Source organism: Garra rufa, unplaced genomic scaffold (assembly GCF_049309525.1).
Source record: "Garra rufa unplaced genomic scaffold, GarRuf1.0 hap1_unplaced_030, whole genome shotgun sequence".
Lineage (NCBI taxonomy): Eukaryota > Metazoa > Chordata > Actinopteri > Cypriniformes > Cyprinidae > Garra > Garra rufa.
In genome coordinates, this window is record NW_027394305.1 from 67,501 (window position 1) to 93,005 (window position 25,505).

At 38.9% G+C, this 25,505-nt stretch overlaps 7 non-coding genes across 7 annotated transcripts; all 7 read left to right on the forward strand.

Moving 5' to 3' along the window:
• The first annotated feature begins 2,398 nt into the window (after positions 1-2,398).
• trnal-uag (transfer RNA leucine (anticodon UAG)) lies at positions 2,399-2,480 on the forward strand. Its single transcript has one exon. It is a non-coding gene; the product is annotated as a tRNA-Leu (tRNA).
• Positions 2,481-3,263: 783 nt separating this feature from the next.
• On the forward strand, positions 3,264-3,345 carry trnal-uag (transfer RNA leucine (anticodon UAG)). The gene has a single exon. It is a non-coding gene; the product is annotated as a tRNA-Leu (tRNA).
• A 3,349-nt stretch (positions 3,346-6,694) lies between these two features.
• Positions 6,695-6,776, forward strand: trnal-uag (transfer RNA leucine (anticodon UAG)). The gene has a single exon. It is a non-coding gene; the product is annotated as a tRNA-Leu (tRNA).
• A 153-nt stretch (positions 6,777-6,929) lies between these two features.
• Positions 6,930-7,011, forward strand: trnal-aag (transfer RNA leucine (anticodon AAG)). The gene has a single exon. It is a non-coding gene; the product is annotated as a tRNA-Leu (tRNA).
• A 1,045-nt stretch (positions 7,012-8,056) lies between these two features.
• Positions 8,057-8,138, forward strand: trnal-uag (transfer RNA leucine (anticodon UAG)). The gene has a single exon. It is a non-coding gene; the product is annotated as a tRNA-Leu (tRNA).
• A 737-nt stretch (positions 8,139-8,875) lies between these two features.
• Positions 8,876-8,957, forward strand: trnal-uag (transfer RNA leucine (anticodon UAG)). Its single transcript has one exon. It is a non-coding gene; the product is annotated as a tRNA-Leu (tRNA).
• A 153-nt stretch (positions 8,958-9,110) lies between these two features.
• Positions 9,111-9,192, forward strand: trnal-aag (transfer RNA leucine (anticodon AAG)). Its single transcript has one exon. It is a non-coding gene; the product is annotated as a tRNA-Leu (tRNA).
• Positions 9,193-25,505: the final 16,313 nt, after the last annotated feature.

Sequence of the window (25,505 nt, forward strand, 5' to 3'; positions counted from 1 at the left end):
TTTACAGTTGCATCCAATTATGCATAATTTACTGTTATTACTATAGTAACTACATATAGCATGTATTAATGACAATGTAAAATAAAGTACATTGTTAGTTAAAAGCTGTGGTTAGAACATAGTACATAGTAAGTACACTTTACTTAAACCATGGTTAATTTTTGTAAGGGATGTCTATATAACATTGCATTTTCATTTAAATTATTATTTGTAGCACTTGCATCTGTGTTTATATAAATAGTAATCCATCTGCAAACACAAAACTTGATTACTACATTCACACATAGCAAAATCACATTAAATGTTAATTAGAAATGACAATGTCTACAACTAAACATATTTTTTAAATCCAAATCAAACTTTAAATAGAATAGATGTGTTTACTATGCAAAACTACAGGCAAATGGTGTTTTATATGTGAGATTATAGGCAAATCATGGAAACAAAACATGATTACTACACTTTCACTATAGTAAAAGCATGGTAAATGACTTGTTTTTTTTTTATTCATATTTTTATTTATAGTAAGACTGTGTTTACACTTAAAGAACGAGTAAACTGAGTTTAATAAGTACGATTACAGGCACAATTGTGTTTAATATGTGAGATTATAGGCAAGTAATGAAAAGAAAACATGATTACTACACTTTCACTATAGTAAAGCCATGGTAAATGACGACAAACACAAGCACAACATTTTTTGTTGTTGCTGTTCATTCAGATTTTCATTTATAGTAAGACTGTGTTCATACAGTTGTAATCGATCAGCCAAAAACACAACATGGTTACTACGCTTTTACTATAGTAAAAACAAGGTAAATTGTCATAAGGGATGACTGCACTTACAGCTGAAACGCGTTTTTTCCCCCATTTAAATAGAACTTAAGAACGAGTAAATGGACTTTAGAAAGTTAGATTACATTTAAACAGTGTTTCATGGGCAATTCGCGAGTCAAAAGTTTGTGAACGCCAAACACGGATGAACGACGGACGAAAACGTAACGAGTTACCAATTGAGAACATTGTAAACAGAGAGGAAGAAAGTAGAAAACATGTATTACTTACTTTGAAAAGTTATCCTATATTCCGTTCGTCTGATTTTTGAACCTGACTTAGAATGAAACTAAGCACGGTGAGTGGCTCTCAACAATGGAGCTCGAGCGATGCGATTGGCTCTCGTCCATTCTCACAATGGACGGCGAGCGACGCGATTGGCTCTCGTCCATTCTCACAATGGACGGCGAGATCGGCGATTGGACGAGGAGACGGCCGCGGAATCAGACGATCCTGCTCCAGGTAGCGCCAAGGCTCCAGTCTCTTCGGGGGCGTGGGTTCGAATCCCACCACTGCCAGGGAAGTCTTTTGGAAAGCTCCTGAGGCTGCGAAGCGACTGGAGAAGTGACGCTGCATGCTCATCCAAACTTAGCCGCTTTCGCATTCTTTGCCATTTAGCAAAGTCAGTGCTGGAAGCTTGTCCCAGCCTCTGCTCCATTCCAACAGAGGCACACCAATAATTTACAATCATAGGAGAGGTGCAATAAAAAACAAACAAACAATTCAACGAATTTGAAAATTATATTAATGAAAAACAATGAGTAGTCTACAAGAATGGAGACAGCCAATGTCACTCATGGAAAGTTTTGGGTGAAATAACAGCTGCCTGATCATTTTGATTTTAAATGCAACACAGCTGGCTATCGTTTTCACATAAGCCCCAAAGGCCTTGATTAGCGGATTCAGGTGTGCTTGATCAGAGATGGACCTCCACTCCACAGGAAGTGGGCCACCAGGAGTAGGACTGTATACCCCTCTATAAAGGATGCCTTTACGGCGGCGAATTACAAGGCATCAGCTTGTGGCGAAGCGCAACCCAAATATGGCGACGATGATCCCTACACCGCTGTTCTGCTCTCCAGAGCAAATACAGAGTGGTGACACTCTCGATAAATGACCGATCAACAACAGACATCTTGTAAAAAGATGGCCGCCAACAGGGTTCGAAACTTTTTGGACTTTCGCCTCTGACGCACGTGACACGCGTAAATTTCGCTTCAAACTTTTGTTTTTATGCGCGTCGATTTCGCTCTTGACGGGCGAATGAACACAAAGTGGTCACGCGTATAAATAGAAGCGGCAGGCGCGAATTTAGACGCGTATTCGCGTTTGGTGTGAACATAGCATAAGGCGCTGGATTAAGGCTCCAGTCTCTTCGGGGGCGTGGGTTTGAATCCCACTGCTGCCAAGACAGAGTTTTGGAAGGCTATTGTGCGTACGCCAAAAAAACGTTCTTTGCCCGCATTCCAGAGGCTTTGCAAAGAAGGTCCGGCGGCCGACGTTCTCTCTATCTTTGGGGTGGGGGAAGGGGGCAAAAAAGGGCCCACGAAGGTCGAAGTCCCAGGGTAGCGTGGCCGAGTGGTCTAAGGCGCTGGATTTAGGCTCCAGTCTCTTCGGGGGCGTGGGTTCGAATCCCATCGCTGCCAGCAGCCATTTTAACTAAGACAGGGAGCCCCTCTAACCCGCTTGGGAGCGGGATTATTTCAAGCAAACAGGATTAGACTGCAGCCGTTATGCAGAGTCAGTATTAGGGAGGCCATTCCACCTGTCGAAGAGACCTTTGGAGTACGACCCGACGAGGTAGCTTGGCCAAGCGGTCTAAGGCGCTGGATTAAGGCTCCAGTCTCCTCGGGGGCGTGGGTTCACTGCGAAGCGACTACGCTGCATGCTCATCCAAATTTAGCCGCTTTCGCATTCTTTGCCATTTAGCAAAGTCAGTGCTGGAAGCTTGTCCCAGCCTCTGCTCCATTCCAACAGAGGCACACCAATAATTTACAATCATAGGAGAGGTGCAATAAAAAACAAACAAACAATTCAACGAATTTGAAAATTATATTACTGAAAAACAATGAGTAGTCTACAAGAATGGAGACAGCCAATGTCACTCATGGAAAGTTTGAACACAAGAATGAACACAAAGTGGTCACGCGTATAAATAGAAGCGGCAGGCGCGAATTTAGACGCGTATTCGCGTTTGGTGTGAACATAGCATAAGGCGCTGGATTAAGGCTCCAGTCTCTTCGGGGGCGTGGGTTTGAATCCCACTGCTGCCAAGACAGAGTTTTGGAAGGCTATTGTGCGTACGCCAAAAAAACGTTCTTTGCCCGCATTCCAGAGGCTTTGCAAAGAAGGTCCGGCGGCCGACGTTCTCTCTATCTTTGGGGTGGGGGAAGGGGGCAAAAAAGGGCCCACAAAGATCGACTTCCCAGGGTAGCGTGGCCGAGTGGTCTAAGGCGCTGGATTTAGGCTCCAGTCTCTTTGGGGGCGTGGGTTCGAATCCCATCGCTGCCAGCAGCCATTTTAACCAAGAAAGGGAGCCCCTCTAACCCGCTTGGGAGCGGGATTATTTCAAGCAAACAGGATTAGACTGCAGCCGTTATGCAGAGTCAGTATTAGGGAGGCCGTTCCACCTGTCGAAGAGACCTTTGGAGTACGACCCGACGAGGTAGCTTGGCCAAGCGGTCTAAGGCGCTGGATTAAGGCTCCAGTCTCCTCGGGGGCGTGGGTTCACTGCGAAGCGACTAGAGAAGTGCCAGCAGCCGTTTTAACCAAGGCAGGGAGGCACTCTAACCCGCTTGGGTGCGGATTTATTTCACGCAAACATGATTAGACTGCTGCCCGAGTTGAAAAATCTGAACTTCTGCGTCAATTCGCGCCGCGTTAACCAATCAGGAGCCTGCTTGATGCTGACCTCCACTCCACAGGAAGGGGGCCACCAGGAGTAGGACTGCATACCCCTGTATAAAGGATGCCTTTACGGCGGCAAATTACAAGGCATCAGCTTGCGGCGAAGCGCGACAAGAAAAAAAAAGGGCCCACGAAGGTGAATGTGCCAGGGTAGCGTGGGTTTGAATCCCACTCCTGCCAAGACATACTCAATGAGTAGGTACTTAATTTCAATAAGTACTTACTTAACGAGCGCTAAAAGAGTACGTACTCTACAGCCAAATCTCGTTGAGTATGGATGTGATCTGCACGTCTTCCGCCATGTGGACGTTATCATGTGACCAACGACGTTATAACAAGTGCAACAACTTAACATATAGCGACAGGTTTAATTCATCTTTCTATAAATATTTTGATATTGATGAAATTTGTTCATTTTGTGGTCATGTTGAAGAAACAGCTGTTCTTTTATTGTGATTGTAGTAGATACGTTTTGGGTTCATTTAGGTTTTTGTATTTTTTAATTCTTAAAGAAATAATTTTTGTCAGGAAAACCCAAATTCTTAATTTTTTGAATAAGTTATTTCTTTTGTTTTGTATTCAAAATTGTTTATCCATACGCAAAGCTAGCTTAAATTCTTGTTAAATTTCTCTTTTCATCCCTGAGGCTTATCAATAACAAAAACAAATCCAATTTTTGATAAACGATGATGTGAATATTTTGATTATTCAGAGATATTTAATCATATTTCCCTGTGTATATAATTGCATACTATGATGTAAGCAAGCCTAATAGTTATGTTTTTAGTTTTTCTCATGATTGTTCATTGTTAAAGATAAATACCATCTTACCCTGAGCCTGTAATTGTAAGTTAGGTAGTATTAGTAATAAAATGAAAATAAGCACAACAGGTGCTCAAACACCTCATAGCATCAGTAACACAACCCTACCTAGTACATCTTCCTCCATGTTTGCAATATCTGCACAAAGGAGACGTGGATCAGCTGCTTGAAGATCTTGTGTTTGGAAGTGTTTTTTGAGAATTTTACACTCAAAAAATGTAAGTATTACTGCTTAGAAATTAAGATTACCTCAGAATGCACTGATCAATAATAATGATAAATGCTGACCTATAATTAATTATATTTTTTAGTAAAACAAGCATGTTTTTTTTTTTTTAAATCAAGTAATTAATTAATGCATATGTTAATGAAACTTATATTTTATTTACTGATAACAACATGGATATATGAGTAAAATAATAAAGTAACCATGAACATAAATAAAGACACATGGAACAAAGCTTTATTCAGACATATTGGTATTTTAGTCTTTCTCTAGATGCTCTCGCTGGCTCTTTGGTCTCTGAGGATGAAGAGACCACAGCAACATCTGGTCCAGATGATGAGACAAAGGGCAGGTGGAGTGATGGAGGGTCTCATCGATGGCACTTGACCATTTCCAGGATGCTGCTGTGGATTTCTCTTTTCTCACTGCACACACCAGTCTGCAGCAGACATTTCAGATCACAAATGCACAAATGCACAAAAGATGCACAAATACAATACAAAAGTTGTCATTTTAACAGCACAATTTCATTAGATCTCTGTATTAGAAGTAACAAAATTACCAAACTTTATATTAAGTTACAGATTTAACTTTTTTCCTCACAAATGCTGCTGTCACCTTTCCTTTCAGGTCCTGCTCCACCGCAAAATACCTGCAACAAAGGCACAGAAATCTAGAATCAGAAAAGTGCTTAAAGTTTTTTTTATTATTAAAAAAACTGCAACTTAAGGTTTAAATAGATGTCTGTAGTGTACTCACTCAAAGCCTTTGATGGCAGCACTGCTTCATCAATCACTCTTCACCAGACAAGCATACTTGTCTCATCTGTCCCTGTAACATCCACACAAGATTCAGTTCCCTCTGATTCGTGCGCTCAATACTACATTTATGAGGTAGCTGTTGTGTTAATTGGCTTTTTATCCAATACAAATGCTCCTGAATTTATCAACAGTACTATTAGACAAATGAAATAGATAACTCATGTGTTTACTTGTTTACTAACTATATGTTTATTTACATTACATTAATCTAAAGCAGTGTTGACAACAGAGAATTCTACATAAACTCACATAACGTCCATCACTCGTTTAGATGTCTGTTTGGTGTTGTGATGTGCTCATTTAATTCTCTCAGAACATGTTCCTGTCAGTTGTTAAACATTTAGTAATCATCTTTAAGATGCTACGGTCGCTATACATAATAAAACGTGTTTTACAGCGAAATCACAAATATACTTTAACGTTACACGTATTGACACCTTATGCAAATCAGCAGTTTACGATACAGTAGCTCAATAAATACGATTTTAAGACAGGGAACCGTGTTTTGGTTTGTAATACTCACATTTGTAAACACTCTCGTTGCGGTTCCCAATCACGTTCGATGATGACGTTTTAGCCTCCTGTGGCCTCCTGGGATTGAAAAGTGTGCATCAGATGAACACTTCAGAATCTGGGCTGAAGCAGTAGGACATCTGGGGATTTCTCGCCTACTCTTTTATGAATACTGAGGATTCGAACGTACTTCTTTCTTCACGTACTCTTTTTTCCTACTATATAGTAGGTAAGTAGGCATATTCGAACGCACTTTAAGTAGACGTTCGTCCGAATCTCGCGAGAATTAGTACACTCGCCTACTGATTCTCGCCTACTCTTTTATGAATACTGAACATTCAAACATACTTTTTTGCTCGCCTACTGCTTTTTGCCTACTATATAGTATGGAAGTATGCGGTTTCGAACGCAGCCAGAGTTTTGGAAGGCTATTGTGCCTACGCAAAAAAAAAAAAATGTTCTTTGCCCGCACTCCAGAGGCTTTGCAAAGAAGGTCCGGAGGCCGATGTTCTCTCTATCTTTGGGGTGGGGGAAGAGGGCAGAAAAGGGCCCAGGAAGGTGCATGTTCTAGGGTTGCGTGGCCGAGTGGTCTAAGGCATTTGATTTAGACTCCAGTCTCCTCGGGGGCGTGGGTTCAAATCCCATCGCTGCCAGCAGCCATTTTAACCAAGGCAGGGAGGCCCTCTAACCCGCTTGGGAGCGGCCTTGTTTTACGCAAACAGGATTAGACTGCAGCCGTTCCGCATAGTCAGTATTAGGGAGGCCGTTTGACCTGTCGTAAAGACCCGTGGAAGACAACATGACGAGGTAGCGTGCCCGAGCGGTCTAAGGCGCTGGATTAAGGCTCCAGTCTCTTCGGGGGCGTGGGTTCGAATCCCACCGCTGCCAGGGAAGTCTTTTGGAAAGCTCCTGAGGCTGCGAAGCGACTGGAGAAGTGACGCTGCATGCTCATCCAAACTTAGCCGCTTTCGCATTCTTTGCCATTTAGCAAAGTCAGTGCTGGAAGCTTGTCCCAGCCTCTGCTCCATTCCAACAGAGGCACACCAATAATTTACAATCATAGGAGAGGTGCAATAAAAAACAAACAAACAATTCAACAAATTTGAAAATTATATTAATGAAAAACAATGAGTAGTCTACAAGAATGGAGACAGCCAATGTCACTCATGGAAAGTTTTGGGTGAAATATCAGCTGCCTGATCATTTTGATTTTAAATGCAACACAGCTGGCTATCGTTTTCACATAAGCCCCAAAGGCCTTGATTAGCGGATTCAGGTGTGCTTGATCAGAGATGGACCTCCACTCCACAGGAAGTGGGCCACCAGGAGTAGGACTGTATACCCCTCTATAAAGGATGCCTTTACGGCGGCGAATTACAAGGCATCAGCTTGTGGCGAAGCGCAACCCAAATACGGCGACGATGATCCCTACACCGCTGTTCTGCTCTCCAGAGCAAATACAGAGCGGTGACACTCTCGATAAATGACCGATCAACAACAGACATCTTGTAAAAAGATGGCCGCCAACGAGGTTCGAAACTTTTTGGACTTTCGCCTCTGACGCACGTGACGCGTAAATTTCGCTTCAAACTTTTGTTTTTATGCACGTCGATTTCGCTCTTGACGGGCGAATGAACACAAAGTGGTCACGCGTATATATAGAAGCGGCAGGCGCGAATTTAGACGCGTATTCGCGTTTGGTGTGAACATAGCATAAGGCGCTGGATTAAGGCTCCAGTCTCTTCGGGGGCGTGGGTTTGAATCCCACTGCTGCCAAGACAGAGTTTTGGAAGGCTATTGTGCGTAGGCCAAAAAAAACGTTCTTTGCCCGCATTCCAGAGGCTTTGCAAAGAAGGTCCGGCGGCCGACGTTCTCTCTATCTTTGGGGTGGGGGAAGGGGGCAAAAAAGGGCCCACGAAGGTCGACGTCCCAGGGTAGCGTGGCCGAGTGGTCTAAGGCGCTGGATTTAGGCTCCAGTCTCTTCGGGGGCGTGGGTTCGAATCCCATCGCTGCCAGCAACCATTTTAATCAAGACAGGGAGCCCCTCTAACCCGCTTGGGAGCGGGATTATTTCAAGCAAACAAGATTAGACTGCAGCCGTTATGCAGAGTCAGTATTAGGGAGGCCGTTCCACCTGTCGAAGAGACCTTTGGAGTACGACCCGACGAGGTAGCTTGGCCAAGCGGTCTAAGGCGCTGGATTAAGGCTCCAGTCTCCTCGGGGGCGTGGGTTCACTGCGAAGCGACTAGAGAAGTGCCAGCAGCCGTTTTAACCAAGGCAGGGAGGCACACTAACCCGCTTGGGAGCGGGATTATTTCACGCAAACAGGATTAGACTGCTGCCCGAGTTGAAAAATCAGAATTTCTGCGTCAATTTGCGCCGCGTTAACCAATCAGGAGCCTGCTTGATGCTGACCTCCACTCCACAGGAAGGGGGCCACCAGGAGTAGGACTGCATACCCCTGTATAAAGGATGCCTTTACGGCGGCAAATTACAAGGCATCAGCTTGCGGCGAAGCGCGACAAGAAAAAAAAAATGGGCCCACGAAGGTGAATGTGCCAGGGTAGCGTGGGTTTGAATCCCACTCCTGCCAAGACAGAGTTTTGGAAGGCTATTGTGCCTACGCAAAAAAAAAAAAGTTCTTTGCCCGCACTCCAGAGGCTTTGCAAAGAAGGTCCGGAGGCTGACGTTCTCTCTATCGTTGGGGTGGGGGAAGAGGGCAGAAAAGGGCCCAGGAAGGTGCATGTTTCAGGGTTGCGTGGCCGAGTGGTCTAAGGCATTTGATTTAGACTCCAGTCTCCTCGGGGGCGTGGGTTCAAATCCCATCGCTGCCAGCAGCCATTTTAACCAAGGCAGGGAGGCCCTCTAACCCGCTTGGGAGCGGGCTTGTTTTACGCAAACAGGATTAGACTGCAGCCGTTCCGCAGAGTCAGTATTAGGGAGGCCGTTTGACCTGTCGTAAAGACCCGTGGAACACAACATGACGAGGTAGCGTGGCCGAGCGGTCTAAGGCGCTGGATTAAGGCTCCAGTCTCTTCGGGGGTGTGGGTTCGAATCCCTCCGCTGCCAGGGAAGTCTTTTGGAAAGCTCCTGAGGCTGCGAAGCGACTGGAGAAGTGACGCCGCATGCTCATCCAAACTTAGCCGCTTTCGCATTCTTTGCCATTTAGCAAAGTCAGTGCTGGAAGCTTGTCCCAGCCTCTGCTCCATTCCAACAGAGGCACACCAATAATTTACAATCATAGGAGAGGTGCAATAAAAAACAAACAAACAATTCAACGAATTTGAAAATTATATTAATGAAAAACAATGAGTAGTCTACAAGAATGGAGACAGCCAATGTCACTCATGGAAAGTTTTGGGTGAAATAACAGCTGCCTGATCATTTTGATTTTAAATGCAACACAGCTGGCTATCGTTTTCACATAAGCCCCAAAGGCCTTGATTAGCGGATTCAGGTGTGCTTGATCAGAGATGGACCTCCACTCCACAGGAAGTGGGCCACCAGGAGTAGGACTGTATACCCCTCTATAAAGGATACCTTTACGGCGGCGAATTACAAGGCAAATGCAGGCAGGTGAGTACCTTTGGTTTAGGCTAGATTTGACTATCCTTACCCTACCTGAATAAACGTTGGGTTAAAGCTGTAAGATAAAAAAGACACACCATAGTAAAAGCTGCTATCTCTTGAATGTACTAGAGCTCAAATGATTCAACCTAATTAAATTTGAATTCACTAATTTTATGAAGAAATAGCTACACTGTTAATGTTGTCTCTCTGCATGGTGCTGCATTTACAAAGATTCTCTAAATGGTCTGATAAAGTACTATTTAGCCATTTTTGTGTAGCCATTTTAGTAATTTCAAATTAATAATTTTGTAACAGAAAACACACACACACACACACACACACACACACACACACACACACACACACACACACACACACACACACACCAACACGAAAGTTGAATTGCCAAGAAGATTTTTGTTTATCCTTCAAAAAAACTATTGTAAACATAGAGCCACATGGTACAAACAGAAAATATACTGTTTTTATGCATTTAGCATAACAATGAACATCTCTAAATAAATTATATGCACAAAACACAAAACCATGATTGGTCTTTTGATGGGACCACTATGTTGAGGCATTTTACATGAAACCACCTCTGGCACAACTCGCACTGAATCTGAGAACAAAAAGGACACATGCTGTTAGATTTGTTATTTTTTAAATTCACTTCCTATTTTGTCACTAGTGAAATAATGACATATTGCTTACCCAAAGCTCGTCCTTGTTTGGGTCAGGTTTTTGCCCACAGACGGAACAATATTCTTCCCTTGAGACTGCAATTATTGAAATGAAGATGGGGAAATGTTTTTAATGAATGGTCTGTCAAAGAAATACACAAAGGACATAAAAAAAGCTTAAATACCTGATGCTTGTAAAATGTCTTTTGCCATATTTCTCCTGCAGTGCCACATCCAGTCCTTGCTGGGATCTAAGTCAATATTTTTCGGAATTTGTTTTCCACAACCTGGCTGGCCATCTACACACACACACACACACACACACACACACACACACACACACACACACACACAAAACATCAAATATTAATATTAAAAAACAAAGTCTGATGTGGAAAAAGCTGAAAAGCTTAAGTATAACTATTTTTTTATTACCTGCATCACAAACACTCCACAGCTGTAACCATCCTCCTGAAATGAATGGTCTATTGTGTCAGGCTGCCATTTGGTGTCTACCCAGTCTTCTATTGAATACCGATTTCTCCTCATTTTGAAGAATTCCCTGTTGTTGCACAAAAACAATGCCCTGTGATTTTGGTGTTCTTCTGCAAAGTCCCAAACACCAACAACAGAGTGTTTTGTCAGAGCAGAAAAGTTACAAGTTGTTTGAAAAAAAAAAAGCTAATGTACCCTAATTTTTTACAGGCCTGTGTGGCTGCCTCCTTTTCATTACTAACACGTTGAGGGTCAAGCACAAAAATTCTCTTTGATACAGCATGGATATACTAAGAACACAAAAGAATACATAACCAATTAAAATGTGCAATAACATTAATATTGGAATGTCTTCGTGTGTAATACATATTTTAAACAAGATATTTATTTTCTACTTACCACAAACCTCCAGTGTACATTGTCGACATTCACAGCAGCGATTACACCATCATATTGCTCAAAGTTGACCTGTTTGACATTCAAAAATACAATCAATGTTATATGTATTACCTAAATACTCAGAAGTAGTACCAGAGTTTCACTCACTTTTCTTAATCTTTGTTGGGCCAACTGCTCTCTTGTGCCGTTTAAAATTACACCTGTAGTGTAATGACTCCATTGGTAGAGTTTAGCAGATGCACCCTTTGCATTAAGAGTTGCTCTTAGATAGCATTCAATAGTCTGAAAATACACACATACACATTGTAATTTAACAACTTAATTTAGTTTGTAAATTGAACATACATTTACACTGAGTGTCTTTGTCAAATAGTGCACTATTTGGCATTCATATTTTATTCCTGACATACCTCTCCAAATATCCAGTCATGGGGCCTCAAAGATTGGAATGCACTATGATGCAAGAGGTACTCCTGTTTGTGATCAGGGGACCTCAGAATGGCAACAACCAGATCAGATCTCAGATCTGAGGATTTTCTCCATAGCATTTCAATCTAAAATAACATCCACCTTATGAATTACTTTCATTGGATCATTGATTAAATGTAGTACACAGTTTTAACTGTTTACATTAATGACAGTATTACCTCATCTTCTACAGATAGTATCTCTGCAGGTAGAAAATGATGCTCCAGGTTTGAATCTGTTGCCTGGCTCTTTGCCAGGTCCTTTTTACACTTTTGGGTCCTTTGTGTTTTTTTGTCGACCTGGTATGTTGTTTGGTGCTGAAAAGTATTTGGATTTTTTCCCTGATACTTGTGTTTTCCTTCTCTTCATCCATGTTTCCTGGGAATGACTGATGTCCATTGGTGGCTGAGGCTTTAGCAGCAGATCTTCGGTGAGGCTGTGCTGAATTATGTGTTCGGTGTATCTTGTTTGCAGGGAGCAATGCATTCTTCTGATGAAAGTTCCTGGTCTGAGCTTTTTCTTAGATTTTATGATGGTATGTTTTACAATTCCAAACCACTTTTCCACATGGCAATTGGTGTCTCTTGTTTTGTGTGATTTTGTTTTTATGTCCTTCTCATCATGTGACGCACATTTTAGATGCCTTAACAGCAAACCACTCCACATATGAAAAATGGCAAGATAGTGGTCAAAGAGCATGTCGATGATACCTGGACAAAAGTATGGATTGTTGTCCATAGAGAGAGATGTCTTGCTATATACTTGCTGAGTGTTCCTTGGCTTCTTCAAAGATCTGCCTAAAATATGGTATGAATGGTGAACTACCCACAATCGTAGTAGCAGCATTGTTTATGTCTTCACAGTCCCGTTTTTCCATGTCTCCAGTTTCCATTGTTTCATCAAGCTTGCCTTCTTGGGGTTTAGCAATTACACTTTGAAGAATTTGCAGGCTTGCCTTGACATTTTCACTGCTTTTCGAAGTTGTCAGGACAGAACACAGTGCACTAAAGATGTGTCTTGTTTCAGCTAGTGAGCAGGCATTCTGCAGTCTTGCAAAGGCAAACGTGACAAAATCTCTAAGACCTTGGTCGTCAGTTTGCTTCGATATTGCCTGTCTGACTGCTTTGAGGATGTGAGCAGAACATATGTGCAGCACGGTGTAAGGCTTCATGTCATCCTGTGTTTTTTTGCCAGTGGAAATATCAAAAGCTCTTTCTAGGTAGGCTGTGTCGTGTAGAAGATTACATCATGGCAGTTTCCTGCAGCGTCGCTATGACAACCAGGTACTATTGTGGAGGTACAGGTACAACTTTTACACAGTGGAAAACCTGAGCTGGTACTGTGTAGTGGAAAAGCGCCATAAGTGTCAGAGCAACAAATTGAAAAAAACAAGAGGTTAATATTAAGTGGTTTAAATCATACAGAAAAATCGTCTTTTTCCGAAAATAATTGTAAACAAAACCATGTTGTGCGTCTCCCCAGGTAAAAAAAGGGCACTAAAATACAATTTATTTAAGTACATTTAGTGCACTTCCCTAATGTACTTAAAGTGCTCTATTTTTGCGCACTAATTTTGCACTTAATATACTAAGGCCCGGTTTCACAGACAGGGCTTAGGTTAAACCAGGATTAGGCCATAGTTTAATTAGGACATTTAAGTAGTTTTTATAAATATGCCTTTGATAAAAGCATTACTTGTGTGCATCTTAAGACAAAACAATGTATCTGACGTATTTTAAGATCAGTCAGTGCAAGTTTCTTTTAGTTGAAACAGCTCAGACTTAAATTTAGTCTAGGACTAGGCTTAAGCCTCATCTATGAAACTGGGGGTAAAAGTCATTCTTTAGTACTTATTAAGATAAACTTTATGGCCCGGTTTCACAGACAGGGCTTAGACTAAGCCAGGATTAGCAGATAGTTCAATTCAATTAGGATATTTAAGTAATTTTTATAAACATGCTTAGAAAAAAACATTACTGTTGTACATCTTGAGACAAAACAAAGGCACTGATATATTTTTAGATCAGTCAGTGCAAGTTTCTTTCAGTTCAAACAGCTCAGACTTACATTTTAGTCTAGGACTAGGCTTAAGCCTTGTCTGTGGAACCGGGGGAAGATCATGTGTGATGAAGTGTACTTAACTCTGCTATTTTGAGACACCATGAAGATGAACTAAAATGTGCTTTTAACATACTATGTCAGCATTTCCAAAAATGTATTTTGTTACCACTTATAATAGAATTGAAACATATTTCATAAATTTTTAAATATACTAATTATACATAAAAAAAAAATACTTATTAATTATTTAAAATACATGAATAATATATAATAAATGTATACAAAGTGTATTTATAATGTGTTTTTTATTAATAAAAATATTTGGGCAATACATTATAAATACGCTTTTTATATATTTATTATATATTATTAATGTATTTTAAATAATTCATTAGTGTATTGCCCACATATTTTTTATACATAAAAAAATACATTATAAATACGCTTTGTATACATTTATTATATATTATTCATATATTTTAATTAATTAATAAGTGTATTTTTATTAATAAAATATGTGTGCAATACATTATAAATACGTCTTGTATATATTTATTATATATTATTCATATATTTTAATTAATTAATAAGTGTATTTTTATTAATAAAAATGTGTGGGCAATACATTATAAATACGTTATCACGAAGCATGTAGGAAAACGCAACATAACGTAGAAGTATATAAAAAGTCTTTAATAAATTCTCAGGCAGGGTAACAGTAGGCAGGAATGGCTGGAGAAGACGCGCACACAACAAAGGAACATAGGTGTAACGTTTGTAGCTAGACAAAAAACAAGGAAATCAAACAAACTTATAAAGGGGAGATAATTACAACAACAGGTGGAGGGGATCACACTAATGAGCAGGAAGACCAAATATGGCCATGGGAGAAACCAAACAGACAGTCCAACGGGGGGAAACACTGGGAAAAACCAAGACAAACAGTCCAAGGGCGTGACATACGCTTTGTATACATGTATTATATATTATTTATGTATTTTAAATAATTAAAAGTGGTAATGAAATAAATTTTTGGAAATGCTGAGATAATATGTTAAAAGCACATTTTAGTTCATCTTCATGGTGTCTCAAAATAGCACAGTTGAGTACACTTAGATGATCTTAAATTTATCCTAAGAAGTACTAATGAATAACTTTTAGTATATTAAGTACAAAATTAGTGCGAGAAAATAGAGCACTTTAAGTACATTAGGGAAGTGCACTAAGTGTACTTAATAAATTGTATTTTAGTGCACTTTTTTCACCTGGTAATATAAGTGTAGTACTAATATTAGTGTATTAATATTAAGTCTACTTAAGTACCCAGGTAAAAAAAAAAGTGCACTAAAATACACTTTAAGTATACTTTTCAGTAATGTACTAAAAGTGCTCTATTTTCGCACACTAATTTTGTACTTATTGTACTAAAAAATTAAGTGCATGTTAAGATAAACTTAATACCATCTAAGTGTACTCAACTGTGCTATTTTGAGACACCATGAAATTTAACTAAAATTTGCTTTTAACATACTATATCTGTATTTACAAAAATATATGTAGTTACAACTAGAAATACACTTGAACCCTACTTTTAAACATGTATACTTTTTTTGACTAATTTAAAGTATAATAGTAATATATTAAAAGAATATACAAATTGTGAAAAAAGTGTGCTAAATACTGTATTAAAAGTGCTCTATTTTCCCAAACTAATTTTGTATTTAATGTACTAAAAATTAGTATTATTTACATTTTAAGATAAACTTAAGAACATTTAAGTGTACTCAACTATGCTATTTTGAGATACCATGAAATTGAACTAAAATGTGCTTTTAACTAGGGATGCACCGATCCGTATCGGCCGATCACTTGCGTTTTGTCAGTAAAGCCGGTTCTGTAATCAGCGGTAAATGCCATCAGGTGCGTGATTTCACGCTGAGGCGTATATACTACACACAGCTGTTGTTCACTGACGAGCTGCGCACATTCACACTGATAATGAATATTGATTTGCGCAGCTCGTCGGTAAACAATGGCTGTGTGTAGTATATACGGCTCAACGTGAAATCAAGCACCTGATGGCATTTACCGCTGATTACAGAACCGGCTTTACTGACAAAATGCGCAAGCATGATCGGCCGATTCGTATCGGTGCATCCCTACTTTTAACATACTATATCTGTATTTAAAAAAACTATAAATAGTTACAAATACACTTGAACCCTACTTTTAAGTGTACTTCTACTACAATACATTACTAATAGATTTTTAATAAAATCAATTTAATGTCAACTTAAAATTACCACACTCAAAATCAATTTAAGTGTTGCATTAATAATGCATTCATATTAAGTGTACTTAAGTACAAATTTTGAGAAAATGTACTTCTACTACAATACATTACTAATATATTTTTATATATTAACTTATTTTAAATTTAGGATTAGTATGTAAACAGTCTACTAAAAATCAACTAATGTTTAAAGCATTTAAAGCACACTTGAAAAACACACTAATAAAACTCTTTTGTATGTTTTTTTCTGTAGTATATTTTATTTTAGTACACTAAAAATTTATTTAAGTATTACTGGTATTTAGTAAACTTTTTTCAAGTGTACTAAAGTCCTACTGAAGTATAAACACTGTTAATTAGTACATTTATAGTGTATAACCATCACACTTTTATATAACAAATAAATAACAATGTACTAAAAATGTATTTGCAGGTATTTAAGTGTATTTTCAGTGGATTTAAGTATATATATTTTTTTCACCTGGGTCTGCACACAGTTGTGTTTCGTAACTGAATGAATTTGCAATCAACTTTCTTGCTTTGTTCCTGAATGAATCAAATCTTATATTATTACCTAAGTTTGTAAGTGCAAAATATAATTAATTATACTTGTCTCTCAAAAACAATTGCCAATATAACTTTTTAAAATATGTAACAATTTTATTTACAGTGTATCTCGTGTATTCTGGTACATACATTTATGTCTCTGGGCTAAGCCCTGGATATTCACACACCATAGAACCGCTTCTACTCGCAGGGACAGTATGAAATAATATTCACATCTTCATCTACAAACATTATTTGTAGTGCGCCCGCCATTTAATAATAGCAATAAGCTTTGTGCTTTTGGTACTTTTAATATAAAACAAAGTCTCAGCTTTCAAAATCTGTCAGTTTTATAGCTAAATACAAACAATGTATCTTACAATAATGTTTTTCATACTGGTGGTACAGATCGCTGTAATCAATTGTCTTTTTGATTGCAATGAGATATTTGTTTCATTAAATTATTGCCTATAGGTTGAAGTGAATTCAACTCATTAAAACAAGTTAATGTCTTTTCGGAGGTATATAACGTTAAGTGACTATTACAACAGCTACAAGTGTTTTATTCACGAAATAATACAGTAAATGGAAATAATATTTAACGTCATCAAATCCATTCATTATTGTAGAATTGCAATAATTTTGTGCTTTATTGCTTTTAATAGCTATAACACCGGTCAGCTTTCAAATTAGGTCAGTTGAATAATTGTCATTAAATAAATGTGTTTTCCTCTTTATTTCGAGTTATTACACAATATAAATGTGAAGAAACATCAGAAGGCATGAAAAAAACAGTATAGCCTAATGTAATGTAATAAATGTCTCATTGTAAAAAGGAAAATGACTGATTCACATGCCGCTTACAGTGATTTATTATGCCACAAATAAAGAGCATGAAAAGAAGTATTGTAAGACATATTGTTTTTATTTTGCTATAAAACTGATAGAATTTGAAAGCTGATGCTCTCAATTCAGGCCATTTGCATGCACAATAGGCTATAAAATATATTCTTAAAATATTATAACTTTAATCTTGTTGCTGCAAATTAATTATCATAATTTTGAATTCTTAAAAAGATTGACTTTATTCTCAAAACACTTCCACTTTATTTTTGAAATATTACCACTTTAATCTCGTAATCTTAGATTTTTTTTTTTTTTTTTTACGTGGCACTGTAACGCCATCATATTCTTCCATATTGTTCCAGACAACTGAAAATAAAATGATTATACATTCCAGGATGGAAGTCATTTATATTAGTCAAAATGTATTTGTGAATAAAAAGAAAGTAATTGAAGTCACTAAGTAAACCACTAATTAGATTTAGGGAAATTCATATGTTCAGGATGATTGAACTCAATAGGATATACAGTATACTGCCAAGTACTGCCAGGTTTCCAGTCAGAAAAGAAGTCATAGATCTTTCTGTACAAGAAAGAGTTTGGTTAAGCAGATGGTCTCAAGAGCAGCATACTTTTTTTCTTTTCTTAGTACCCCAGTTTACAAATTGATAAGATACATTTTAATTAGTCTAGAAAAAAAAAACTGAAAATTGAGAAAAATATCCTTGTCAGTAAATTATTTGAACGCAGGCAAAATGCTCTTGACTTTTAAAATTCAATTAGAAACATATGGCTCTGTATTTCTTAAATAATAGTTGGGGGGAGTCATTGAGGTATTCACTTTTGTTTTTTTGTGTTTTTCAGCTAACAATATACGTGATGTCATACATCGCTATAAAAGGCTGGTAAAGCTGACAAGACGTGGAGCAACCATGACCAAAGCCTTCCAAAGAGAAGGTGTCTCACGTGTAGTGAATTTTACTGGAGACTCATCTCATTTTAACTTGGCCCACACAGGGATGCCAATTATGTAGTGAGTTCTGCTTTCGCCCACTAGGAAGGCGAAATAGTGTAGTGATGGGTACTCGTATCACCGATGACGTTATGTTTCTTGGATCACATGTCACTTAATGTGCGGTTATGAGTACATCACATAAGAAAGATTGGTGGGATATCTAACTTGTAGAACCTCTCACTGTATTATCAACACAAGGAAGACACAAGTGTAATAAAATAAATTTATTAACAAATGATAGGCAAGAGTAATCAACTATTAAATGAATACAATAAATGCAAAAGGAATAAAGTGCATAAGATGCATAAAATGTGATTCAGTTGGGTGTTACTATGTCATAGCTATGTTATCTAATGGAAAGATAAACTGTTGCTACTCTGAAACAAATAAGGTAAAGAACCTTATTATGCATCAAACAAATAAATGAGCTATTATTTGTTATCAACTGCAATCAGCTATACAATATCTAATGTAAATTAGAAAAATCATATACTGATAGTATACAACAATGCCAAGGTCTCTGGAAGAGGATTGGAAGTGATATTTACGTTCTCTGTGGTTGGTTGAGCAGTCCGGTAGCGGTGAATTCTTCCACTGGTTGTGCTGGGAGCAGTCAGTGGGTAAAGGAGCAGGAATCCGTTTCGACAGCCTTGAGCATGAAGCGCTGTAGGATACTGATCTCCTGGAGCATCAAAGGGTCCTAAGATCTGGAACACGCAGATGTGGCCCTGGTGTAGGTGCTGAAGGCCCTTAGCTTGGAACACGCAAGCAAAGGTACCTGAAGTGAAGGTTTGCTTGCTGGAGCTCAACCTTGTTGCAAATGTCTGTTGGTCTTCTGCCTCTCTCGGCTAGAGACTCAGAACTTGGTCAATCCGCTTTGTCTCTCTCGGATGGAGACTTAGGACGTGCTGCATCTGTGGTTGCCTCGCTGGACGAAGACTCTGAACGTGGAAAATATCTCTTTCTTCACAGACAGAACGTGGTCGTATCTGCTGCTGCCTCAAAGCTGGAGACTCGAAGCGTGGAGCGTCTGTTTCTGTCTCTCTGGACAGTAGGCTCAGAATGGTTGTGTCTGTTAGTGTCTCTCTCTTGTGGAGCTAGAGACTCAGAATGGAGGTATCTGTAGCTGCCTTCCCAGTAATGGGCCGCAGACTCAGAACTTTGGTGCTCTGTTAGTGTCTCTTCCTTCACAGGCTGCAGACTCAGAACGTTGGTGCTCTGTTAGTGTCTCTTCCTTCACAGGCTGCAGACTCAGAACTTAGTTATCTGTTGCTGCCTTCCCTGTAACGGGCTGCAGACTCAGAACGGAGGTGTAGCTGTTATTGTCTCACCCTTGCAGGTCAGACTCTGTACTTAGTGTCACTGTTATGTCTTTCCCCGATGGGACTCAGACTCAGTACTTAATGTAACTGTTATGTCTTTCCCCGATGGGACTCAGACTCAGTACAAGGAGTGTCTTTTGGAGAGGTTCCTTTATACCTTTTCGATGAGGAGGAGATTGCATTTTGGTGCTTCTCCATTTCCATGCTGTGATTGGCTGGTTCCATCAGAGCGGGGGGGACATGGGGTAGCCCACCCTTCTTTCCTCTTGTGGAAGTCATTTGCACAATCCAAACACAAAGTTAGAAAAGTGACAATAATGTTTTACTGGTGCATTTCTCACTTTCCAAAACACAATCAGAAAACATTTGGTCATGTAATGAACACATTAAGTCCAAACATGATGGGAAAAGATTGAACTGTCATGCATGCATTCATTTGTCCATTAACAGCTGAGTTTGTGTAAGATGTTGCACTACACATCGCTGTCAGTGAGAATACTTATTTCTCTGAATAAGTAAAAGATTTGGGTAACACTTTCTATGAAGCCCCTATTTATAATACATTATAAGGGTATTTCTAAGGCATTATAATGAATGCATAATGCATTATAATAAACCTTATAATATGTTATATCATGTCATAAATAATCATAACAACAATTATAATACATTATAATACTTGAGTATTTGAGGTTATAACTTTTAAGATTATGATTATTGACGGCATATTAAATCTACTTAATTTATAATGGATTATATCTTATTACATTTATTTTTTACATTATATTACGTTTCATTTTGATGGTCCACTTAGTCCATTTACTATATGGTTAAACTTTCCACCTACATGTCAACTGACACTCCTTAGAGTTGTCACAGAGAGGGTCAGAGACATGCGGATCCATATGCAGCATTTATTGAGAATGGTCAAACGGCAAGAGTAAACACCAGAAAACAGGAACAACGTAGGTAATCCGGGAAACAGTTCAATAGACAGGCAATGGTCGCAATGGCAGGTAGCAGGAATCGTCAACGGGGTACACAGTCCAGAGTTATACACAGAGAATCCAACACAGAGATAAACGCTTAGAATTACGACCATAGGAACAATAAGACTTCGCAAGGTGGCTGTGTGTGTGAGTGGCTTAAATGCAGTCAGAGTGATGAGGTGCAGCTGTGAGAACTAATCAGTGTAGTGAGAAACAAGGGCCAGGTGAATGCAGTGATTAGTGCAGTGGCTTGTGGGGAATGAAGTCCATGAAGTGTGGTGCAAGAGTTCATGATGACAGGGAAGACCAGATACGTGACAAGAGTATTAGTAGACTTAGTTTATGGTTAGGTAGAAGGTTCATGTACTTGCAAAGTTACTTAATATAATATAATATAATAGTTTGTCTTTTGGTGAAACATCAAAATTCAGTGTTAGCATATATTTAGCATACTAGTAATAATAATTACTGCTAGCTGACATGCAGTTGCAGAGTTACCAATCAAAAGCTGTCTAAAGGGTACTATCAAAATAATCAAACTGATAATACAAATGTGTCATATTACACATTCATCTGATCTGATGCATGATCTTAAGGTTCTTTGGGAAATATTATTATAATTACTTATAAGTGGTCTTTGTATGCTTTAAGTAAAGTGACATGAGAAAGATGACAAGACATGAGACTTATAATTCGTTATAACTACGAGGAGGAAATCATACTCTTAAAAGCTATAATCACAAAAAAGTAAAAATTATAATACATTAAAACTGTTCTTAAGAATACTCATGAGATGATATAACATATTATAAGGTTTTTTATAATGCATTATGCATTCTTTATAATGCCTTAAGAATACCCGTATAATGTATTATGAATCCAGGCTTCATAGAAAGTGTTACCAAGATTTGTGTTATGGTTCGCATCAGTTCAAGGTTTGAAAACATAGTTATGAATGGATTTGGATGGATCTTTGCGATCTCTCTTTGTTTCACCCACTGCTGCTGCGTCTGGAGATCCTAAGGAATTTTTATGGCTGTCACAGGACCAAACCTTAGTAAGCAGTCTAATGGCGGGTGAAGGGCAGAAACTGCGTCTTGACCAATAGGAAGTTCTGTCCTTCCCGGGTTTTTTGTCCCAAAGGTCTCTTCTTGCCCTCTAAGAGGTGTCTGGCAGTTGTCCTGGCATCCTTATCTGATGGCGTTGGACAGTTTGCTTATGTTAGTCCACCAAGATCCAATCAAAATGTAGCAAACCTTTGTCCACTATTGTGGCCAGGGAGGGGCCCTCGCCATAAACTGGGCCCTGGAATGCGTGGTCCACTACACACGGAATGCAGTGGCCCAGCTCGCTCCAATCGCAGAGCTGTACTTTGCCAACAGGGAGCAATTTAACAGGATCAGCTTCACACCAGGGAAGTTAGCAGAGTTTGCTCAAAAATGCAGAGAATACATTGTAGGAGATGTACAAAAAAAGGTGCTATTGATGAAAAATAAAGGATCACTTTTGCCTTTTTGTTTAAATAAGTGATGTGTTTAAAAAAAGAATGTGTTTGCTGTGTTCAGTATTTGCTAAGAGTGTGTTTGCATCCTTTTACATTTCTTTGTTAACTGTTATTTGCAACAGTGCTGTTTCAACTGAAGGGAACATTTTATTGTTACAAAAACTTTTCTGAAAACAGGCTTAATTTTTTTTGTTATGTTTAATTCTCTCACTTGTCTGTTATTTTTATTTTTTCATTGAAAACAGTTAAATAAAAGCAGTTGGTTGGACAAACTGATTACTCTTATTTATTTCCCATTTAGCAGATATGTACTTGTACTATGGTGTTGCTGTTTACTTATTCTTGAATCAAATACTTAACAGTGGCGGTACTAATTGTCTATTGACTGTCTGCTGAACATCCGCTGACTAGCTGCTATGCTGTCTGTGATGTTGCCCCACAAGAGGCATTCAACAGCATTTCTTAGATTTTCACTTCATTTTGATGGGCCAAATGTGACAACAGATGAATAGATGAATGTACCTCAAAGTAAAATGACTGTCTACTGAAAGGTAACTTATATGCAACAAACAGTTAGTAGAGCACTCTTGAAAACAGTTGCGAAAGCAAAAGATCAGGAGTAAGTATCCTTATGTTTAAATTTCATTTGACATGATCTTGCGTTGTTACTTATAGACAACTGAATGTGTACTGAAAGTCTGTTGATAAGCTGGTTAACAGCTACTTGCTGACTACTGAAACAGTCTTACTTTGCTGTATAAAGTTATTGAGAACTTGTTGAGGATTTGTTTCATGTTTGCTAATATGCTGTTGAACATCTACAACTTAAATTGGCAACACATTGTTAACTATTTAATGACCAAATGTTTAATAGCTGCTTACATGTTATAGACATTGTAATGATTGCTACCGAAGATTTAATAGACAATCTACAGATACCACCCTGATGAGAGTAAGTAGATTTGCACTTGCAAAGAAACTTATAGTCAACAGATGATCTATAGGGGGACCATCAAAATAAAGTGTTACCTTAGAAGGTTCTATCTGCATTTGATCTGTTCCCAAAATCACCATTTAAAAATTTGAGAGGATTTTGATATTGTACATTTAGAATACATTTAGGGTCTCTGTCATTCTCATGTAGGAAAGAGACTTGTTCCCCATATCAAGGTGACGGTATGCTGATTTATTTACTGCTTTGACATAGCTACTAGCCTGGCTATCACCAGACCACGTTATGACTTCGTCATGATTCGTGGTCTGGGAACCACATGTTCATTTTCTCGTATTTGAGGCGTGGTTTACGAATGCCCAGAGCCGTTTATTGGGCGATACGAATGTCTATCAAATGCGCCTGTGCGTAGCTCATAGCCAATCGTTTCAATTATACCGGATGACGTATGTAGAGCGAACGCCTAAAGTTGCTCTTTTTTCAAAATAAACTTGCGTTCTAATGTCATTTGTCGCGTCGGGTCGCGCCGCTCGCGTCCAGTGTAGACACGAAAGATAACTTTGCGTCTGCTGCCATGCTGGATCCTCCGGTGAGTCGCATAGAAGGCGTCATCGTCTTGCTGCTCCCTCCCCGTTCTGTGATTGGTTCCCTATCTTAGGTGAAAATTAGGTCCATGGTTTCCAGACTGACTAGAAGCGTGAATAAAATCGCGCTGCGCAAGGCAGTATGGGGACACCCAGGCTACATAGCTACTGAAACTGAGGTCTGACTCCAGAATCACACCCAGATTCTGGACTTGATTTTTAGTTTTTTGACCCCTAGCGTCAAGGTACGCATTTACCGTATGAACTTTATCTTTGTTTCCAAATGCAATGACTTCCGTTTTCTCCTTGTTTAATTGAAGAAAGTTTTGGCACATCCAACTGTTAATTTCATCAATGCATTGGCAGAGAGAGTCAATGAGGCTGTAGTCATTTGGCGATAAGGCTAGGTAAATCTGGGTATCATCTGCATAGCTGTGATATGCTATTTTGTTCTTTCTCATTATTTGACTTAGTGGGAGCATATACAGGCTGAACAACAACGGCGCAAGAATTGAGCCTTGTGGGACTCCGCATGTCATGGACGTCAACTGTTCTCCTATACTCACATAATAACCTCTTCCTTCTAAGTATGACCTGAACCATTTGAGAACCATCCCAGAAAGCCCGACAGTCTATCTAGAAGAATGTTATGATCAACAGTGTCGAACGCAGCACTGAGATCTGGTAATACCAGCACTGATATTTTGCCAGAATCAGAATTTAGGCGAATATCATTTATTATCTTTATGAGCGCTGTCTCTGTGCTATGATGTGGTCTGAAACCAGATTGGAAATGGTCCAGGTATCCATTTGAGTTTATGTAGTGGTTCAGCTCATATAAAACAACCTTTTCAATAATCTTGCCTATAAAAGGAAGATTTGATATTGGTCTACAGTTGCTTAGTATGGTGTTATCAAGATTGCTCTTTTTCAGAAGGGGCTTAACAGCTGCAGTTTTCAGTTTGGAAAAGTCCCAGAAAGAAGTGAGGTGTTCACCACTTCTAAGAGCTCTGCTTCTAAACAGTTAAGCACACTTTTGAAAAAAGATGTGGGTAGTGTGTCAAGGTGGCAGGTTGATGATTTAAGGTGCTGTACTATTTCTTTTAAAAAGTTGCTATCGATTGCTTCAAAAGCAGACATAGTGACTTTTTGAAATTGCGGTCGAATCTGTCTGACCTCTGCATAACTTGAGGGTGTGCTAATTGTCTTTCTGACATTTTTGATCTTCTCAGAAAAGAAGCAAGCAAACTCATCACACTTGCTGTTAGAGAGCAGTTCACTAGGGATTTGACTAGGGGGGTTTGTTAGTCTCTCAACGGTAGCAAAAGAGTGCGAGTGTTGTTTAAGTTGCTGTTTATAAGGTTCGAAAAGAATGTTTGTCTAGCTTTACCAAGTTCAACATTGAAAGCATGAAGGCTGTCTTTATAGATGCTATAGTGAATTTCAAGTTTCGTCTTCCGCCACATCCGCCCAGCTTTCCTGCATTGTCTTTTCATACTCTGTATTGCTGTTGATTTTCTCCACGGTGATTTCTGTCCAATTATCTTTCTGTTTTTTATAGGTGCAATGTCATCAATGACATTCTTAACTTTTGAGTTAAAGGACTCCAGGAGAAGATCAACAGAAATGCTTGGCATTGAAGATATAGCCTTCATAAA